A 7151-nucleotide genomic window follows, 5' to 3' on the forward strand; every position below is an offset into this window, starting at 1 on the left:
GCGTGTGTGTGTGTGTGCATATCTGTGTACTGTGTGTGTGGTGCTTGAGGCAGCTGAGTGAGGGGTTCTGATCCTCCGCAACCAGAATTAAAGATGTTAACCACTCTGTGGGTGCTGGGAATCGAACTCAGGTCCTCTGCAAAGCAACACAGGCTCTTAGCTGCTGGTCTACTTTTGCAGCCCCAACCCTGAACTTTTTATTTTGCTGTCCCTACTCCATGAGTGCTCTAACTACAGCATGTGCCCTGTGCCTGGTTTCTGTGGTGCTGGGGATCAAACCCATGTCTTCACACATCCCAAGCAAGTACTCTATCAATTGATCCATAATTTCAAACCCTCCTCTATATCTTTTTATTCAAGCACATTTGGGCAAATTGGGTTTGACTGTTACTTGGAACAAAAGACAGACATGGGGCTCAGTCTTTCCTTTGCCCCACAGCTGTTAGGAAGGAAAAAAGGAGGTGGGCAGACAGTGTGCTTGGAAGGTAGGTGCCACCTCGGCTCACAAGATGCCAGCCCTGTGCAGGAGACCCACTGAAGGTGCTTGGCCAGGTCCTTGCTTGTACGCCTGGCAGCTCCTCCCTGGTGAAGCCACTCAGCCTTCCTAGGCTGTAAGTAGCACAACCAGCCCTGCACTGTGCTGCCCACCAGCCCTGGGCCTTAGCTCTCCCACTGTCTGCTCCTTTCATTTCTTCTTCCCCTTAACCCAGAACTCTGTTCTGTTTGGGTTAGAGCCTATGTGACTGGGTCCATTCCTCTTGATAATTTATATGCAATTGAGTTTATTGAACTTAGAACATCTGGCTAGGTTGCCGTTCTCGTGTCTATACCCATATAAGCACAGACCAACGCATTAAATACTTCAAGACCACCTCGTGCTCTTCTCCAGAGAAGACCACCCCTGGGTCTGACTTTTACCATCATAGGTTGTTGATCTTCATACTGATGGTATCAGATGGTGGCTTTGTGTCTGGTTGATTTTCTTCAACATAATGCCTTCGAGAGTCTCCCTGCCTGATGCTTTTTGTTGTTTTAGTCACTGTGGAGTGTTCCAGTGCATGAGCACATCGAAGTCGGTTTAACCACCCACTGCGCACAGGCATTTGGGATGCTCCAATTTGAACCTCCATGATTGAAACATTCGTGTGCACACCTACTTGTGGACATACACGTTTCTTTCGGGTACAGAACACGTTGAGCAGAATACGTCTCTCTAGCTCAGCTTTGGGACCGAGTGGTGTTAGCCAAACAAGTTGGCATTGTCTTTAGTGTCCTCTAGGTGTAGCTTCTTGGTAGATCAGGTAGCAGTTTCGCACTAATGGATGTGAAGACCTGGAGGACGAGGCCCGCAGTGCCCCCATCTCTCTAAGGGGCCATGAGACAAGGCTTGAAATATGCCAGGAGGAGAGGTGGATTCTATTTTACTTTTATTATTTTTTTTCAGGGTCTTTCTGTCTCTGTGTAGCCCTGTCCAGGAACTCGCTCTGTAGATCAGGCTGGCCTTGAATTTAGAGCTCTGACTTTGTCAGCCTCCCTAGGGCTGGGTTAAAGCCACCAGGCCTGACTGATCTGTGCCTTCTTTTCCTCAGTGAATGTCAGAGAGCAGTGGGGTCTAGGAAGGGGAGGAACCCCAGACAGGAAGATGAAACTGTCCCAGATACTGAAGCTAGCTGGAGCTCCAGGGCCATTGACATGTTTGAAGTCATGTGACCAACAGGAATGCCACCTCAAGTCAGCCTTCTTCTCATCCAGAGACCTTTCAGCCAGCTTTAGAGGGGAGCACCTGGGGATTGCTACAAGGCTCTGCTCTCAGATGAGCCTCCAGAAAGCCCCTCTGTAGGCTTGTCTCCCATGCCTCGCCTCCAGCCTGGCTGCTCCCAGAAAGATGGCCATAGGCCGTGGATATCCTGGGTCATAACTGTGAGGGGTGGGGAGTAGGCTTGAGCCTGGGGGACTGGTATTGCCTAAGACTCATGCCAAGACTGACCTGTGATCCAGCCAAGCATGGGCGAGAGTGGGAAGCTCTCACAGAACATTCCTGGAAAATCGTTTGCCCTCACTAACCCCCTTAGGCTTCCTTGGCAAGACTGACACGTCTGGTCTTAGGTTTGGAGACTCTCAGATGGCTTTGAGCTTGTAGGGAGCCTTAGTGGCTCAGGGGAAGCACTGCTTTGACCTCTGAGCAACTGACAGTGGACATCTTTACTGGAAGATTCTAGATGGCTTGCTTTCAGCTGTGTTCATGGTATGAAGACTTCAGGCTGTGGAGTGAGGGGTTCTCCGCTTTTGTTCCTGGAAGAGAGAGAAGCGGGTGTGCATGCTTGTAAGCGTGTGTCTGAGTAATGTCTCTGTGAATACAAACACCTATTACTTAGCTATCTGTTCATTCATTCTGCAAGTATTTACTAATTGCCTATTAGGTACCACTGGGGTTTCCACAGTGGATAAACGACACAAAGTCCTTGACCTCAAAGAGACTATTGTATGCCAGACCACATCTCCGTGTGATGTCTGTACACCTGAAAACAGCTTCTTGCCGCAACATGAAGCTTCTCTCTCTCTCTCTCTCTCTCTCTCTCTCTCTCTCTCTCTGTAACTTGTCCATGTGTATAGGAGTATAGATGTGTGTGCATGAAAAGGGCTCTGAGCATTTGAAGCTTTTAATGAGTGTCTGTGAAGGGGAGAGATTACTCATCCACTCAGAGAACTATTCAAGAAAGGCCTCTCCCTGAGCAGTTATATTTTCATAAATAAAAATAATCAGATAATGAGTTCATTTCCGATCTTGAGTTTGATGCCAACATTCCAGGGAAATAAGACCCGCCCGCTGGCCAGCCGGCTGGCTGGCTGGCTGGCTGGCTGGTTGGCAGTGATCTGTGTGGCTTGGGTTAGCTGGGGAAAGTGCAGAGGAGGGGAGAGACCTGCTGATTGCAGGCTGCAGGAAGTAAGGGAATCTGTGACCAGAGGAGAAGTTGCATGTGTCTGAGCACCTCACCCTCACACGCACACCAGCAGAGCCCAGACTGCAGCATACAGGGCCTGGGCCTCTCCATCTCTTCCTTTCTAGTCAGTGATGGTCTATGCAGCTTTACAAATACTGATGGCTACTAAGAGCACAGACCACCCCAATGCTCTGAATTTCTGAAGAGCCAGCAGATAACCCCTTCCACTCAGTCTAGGGCTCGCCAATGCCTGCTGGGAAGGGAGAAAAGGGGATCCGAAAGTGGCTGTGGTCTAAGACTTGCAGGGAGTCGGAGAGACCAGACCCTGACCATGGCCCCGAACTCTGCTTGAATCTGCATCTATCAGTTCTTGCTTTCTCATTCCCCATTTGTACCATAGCCTCCCTAAGTCACGATACTTCAAATCCCTTTCTCTACCTGGGCTCCTACCAGACATATTTACCCCTTTCACCCTACCTGCCTTTGCTTAGGTTGTTCTCTCTCCTTGGACCACTCTTCTTCCAGCTTGGGTGCTCCCATTCTTTTTCTTCTTCTTCTTCTTCTTCTTCTTCTTCTTCTTCTTCTTCTTCTTCTTCTTCTTCTTCTTCTTCTTCTTTTTTCTTTTTTTCGGAGCTGGGGACCGAACCCAGGGCCTTGCGCTCGCTAGGCAAGCGCTCTTCCGCTGAGCTAAATCCCCAACCCCACACCCATTCTTAAAGACCGAGAAGTCACCTCTTCACGAATCTTCTCCGGATACTCCGCATAGGACTGCTTTCTCTTGTTTAGCTATGGCCACCTGCTAACTCTCTCCGCCTTGTCTTCCTGGACCCAAATCTGTGTCCCACCCACACACCTGATTTTTCCAAACAGGTCTACACACAGGGCTGTGCTGAGATACTGGCCAGAGAGGTGTCCTGAGCTGAGCCAGCAGTTTGCTGCTGTGTCCTGATATATGTGTACCCTGCACGAAGGAGTCCTGGTGCCACATAAGAAAGCCTTGACATCAGCATGATGGCTGAGAGAGGGACTTTGGGAGAACTGGAAGAAGGAATGGACCATTCATCCATTCATCTATTTATCCATCTGTCTATCCATCCACCTGTCTATCCATCCATCCATCCATCCGTCCATTTGTCCATCCATGTATCTGTCCATCCATCATCTGTCCATTCGTCTATCCATCCATCCATCCATCATCCATCCATGCATCCATCCATCCATCCATCTGTCTGTCCATCTGTCCATGCATCCATCCCATTATCATCCATCCATCCATTCATCCATCCATCCATTTGTCCATCCATGTATCTGTCCATCCATCATCTGTCCATCTGTCTATCCATCCATCCATCCATCCACCCATTCATTCATCCATCCATCTGTCTGTCCCATCTGTCCATGCATCCATCCCAGTATCATCCATCCATCCATCCATCTATCCATTTATCCATCTATATATCCATCCGTCCGTCCATCCATCCATCCATCTATATATCCATCCATACGTTCATCCATCTATCCATCCTTCCATCCATCCCTCCATCCATCCACTTTTTCAAATTTTATTTTATGTATGGGAGTGAGTGCCTGCATGTATGTGAACCACATGTATGCCTGTGCCCTTGGAGGTCAGAAGAAGACATGGATCTCTCCTGGAATGATAGTGAACTATGTGGGTGCTGGGAACCAAAGTGGGGTCCTCTGTAAGAGCAGCACACACTCTTAACTGGTGAGCCATCTCCCCAGCCCCCTCTATTCTCTTTTACTTACCCACTCACACATTCAACAAGCAGCAGCCCAGAGCAGTCCTTATGTCACTGTGTCTACTCTTTATAAGGGCTGTGTGATGAATGCTTTCTGTCTCAGGGGGGAACCGAGCACCACAGAAGATGAAGTCAGTGTTCAAGGTCACACAGCCGGGGAGGCCTGAGCTGAGCCTTACGTGCAGACCAGGCTGCCTCTCTAACCAGAGCTCTTCCCACGCCAAAGAGGAACAAATGGCTTATTTCTCAGTCTCTTCAAGGCTCTGGGCAGAGCTGGATCGTAGCCCTTGGGCAATATGATTAAGCCTTGTTCTTTGTCTGGGAAGTTCAGCCTCTGTCCTCACCCAGTGCCCCCATCACAACTCTGCTCTAAGCTGGCTTGTCTTTACCTTCTAAAATCTTCTCTGACAAGGCCATTTATAGGGGCAGGGTCCTCACCCACGGGAGGAAAACTGGGACAGTAGGGGTTCTAACAGGGAGGGTCCCCCCCCCCCCAGGCTTTTTTGCTGCGAGAGAGGCGGATCCTGGCAAGAGGGCTTAGCATGGGAAGGAGAGAGTTTCCACAGTCCTGTTGGACTGTACTGAAAATGCATGTTCTGGGTTTCACTGAGTAGGGTGGAGGGGCTCAGGACTCCGAATTTACTGCAATTCCAAAGGCATGGGGTGTAGGTGATCAGAAGATGGATAAGAAATGAACACAAGGGGCTGGGGATTTAGCTCAGTGGTAGAGCGCTTACCTAGGAAGCACAAGGCCCTGGGTTCGGTCCCCAGCTCCAAAAAAAAAGAACCAAAAAAAAAAAAAAAAGAAATGACACAAGACAGGCCTGGTGGCAGGCAGCTGAAATCGTAGCTACTCACAAACCTAAGGCAGGAGGACTGCAAATTCAAGGCCCGTCTGGATTATAGAATAAGTTCAAAACCAGCCTGGGTAACTTGAGATCCTGTCGCAAAATAAAAAAGTTTGTATATTAAAAAGTAGGGGTTATGGGGATATAAATCAGTGATAGAGAACTTGCCTTGCTGAACTTGGTTTCAATTCCTGATATTCTAAAACAACAGGGATACAAAACACGATCTTTAGCAGAGTCAGCCTGGGCGTAGCCCGCCAGGGCCAGATCCCTAAGACCATCTGTTTTGTTCGTTCTCTCTCTCTCTCTCTCTCTCTCTCTCTCTCTCTCTCTCTCTGTGTATAATTATGTATATATGTATGTATGTGACTATATGTGACTGTATATGTGTGTATGTGTGTGAGAGACTCTGTGTGTGTGCATGTGTGTGTATGTGTGAGTGTGTGTATGATTATGTATGTGTGTGACTGTATATGTACGGATGTGTGTGAGAGACTCTGTGTGTGTGTGTGTATGATTATGTATGTATGGATGTATGTGACTATATGTGACTGTATATGTGTGTATGTGTGTGTGAGTGTGTGTATGATTATGTATGTGTGTGTGACTATATGTGACTGTATATGTGCAGATGTATGTGAGAGACTCTGTGTGTGTGTGTGTATGTGTGTGTGAGTGTATGATTATGTATGTGACTATATGTGACTATATATGTGTGTGTGTGTGTGAGAGATTCTGTGTGTGTGTATGTGACTGTATGATTTTGTATGTGTGTGTGACTGTATGTGACTGTATATGTGTGTGTAAGAGACTCTGTGTGTGTGCGCATGTGTGTGTGCATGTGTGAGTGTGTGTATGATTATGTATGTGTGTGTGACTGTATGTGACTGTATATGTGTGTATGTGTGTGAGAGACTCTGTGTGTGTGTGTGTGACTGTATGTGACTGTATATGTGCGTATGTGAGAGACTGTGTGTGTGTGAGTGTGTGTATGATTATGTATGTGTGTGTGACTGTATGTGATTGTATATGTGCGTATGTGTGTGAGAGACTGTGTGTGTGTGTGTGTGTGTGTTGGGGGGCAGTATGTGCCTGTGAATATAGTGTCCTCAGAGAACAGAAGAGGGGGTCAGATCCCCCCGAGCCACGGTTACAGGCCGTTATAAGTCCCACTACACGGGCGCTGGAAAGGATACTCTGGTTCTCCATAAGAAGAGTGTACTCACTAACTCCTGAGCCATTTCTCCAGCCCACTGCTAGGTCTGAGGCAGGGTTTCACGTAGTGGTCTTGAACTTGCTGTGTAGCTGGAGATGTTCTTGAGCTTCTGAGTCTCCTGCCTCTGCTTCCTGAGTGTGAGAATGGTAGGCATGGACCATTAGATCCCGTTTAAATCATAGCAAGAACCAAAGACCCAGGGCTCCGTGCATGCTAGGGGAGTCTACCAACTGAACGGCATCCACAGCCCTGCCGGGGTCTTGAACACTGTCCCTCGAGGAGTCTGGTGGAGGAAGACCTGAAGGGCTTGCTGAGTTCAGTTAGGGGACCTGCCGTGCAATCTGGTGTCCTCCTCGTCCCATCAGCAGGACGCTCTGGTCAC

The 7151-nt window shown here is 48.4% G+C and overlaps 1 long non-coding RNA gene across 2 annotated transcripts in view; it reads right to left on the reverse strand.

The window, feature by feature from the left end:
* The window catches only part of LOC134479093 (uncharacterized), an 8037-nt gene extending 904 nt beyond the window's left edge, over positions 1–7133 (reverse strand). The window contains exons 1-4 of one of the 2 annotated variants that reach the window (XR_010052164.1): positions 6997–7133; positions 6780–6900; positions 3420–5646; positions 1–2292 (exon numbers count right to left, since the gene is read on the reverse strand). The exon at positions 1–2292 is cut by the window's left edge and continues 904 nt beyond it. This is a non-coding gene — a long non-coding RNA (uncharacterized LOC134479093). Of the gene's footprint in view, positions 2293–3418; positions 5647–6779; positions 6901–6996 lie in introns of those variants that run through there. The other variant, XR_010052163.1, reaches the window with a different exon arrangement.
* Positions 7134–7151: the final 18 nt, after the last annotated feature.

Source organism: Rattus norvegicus, chromosome 6 (genome assembly GCF_036323735.1).
Source record: "Rattus norvegicus strain BN/NHsdMcwi chromosome 6, GRCr8, whole genome shotgun sequence".
Classification (NCBI taxonomy): Eukaryota; Metazoa; Chordata; class Mammalia; order Rodentia; family Muridae; genus Rattus; species Rattus norvegicus.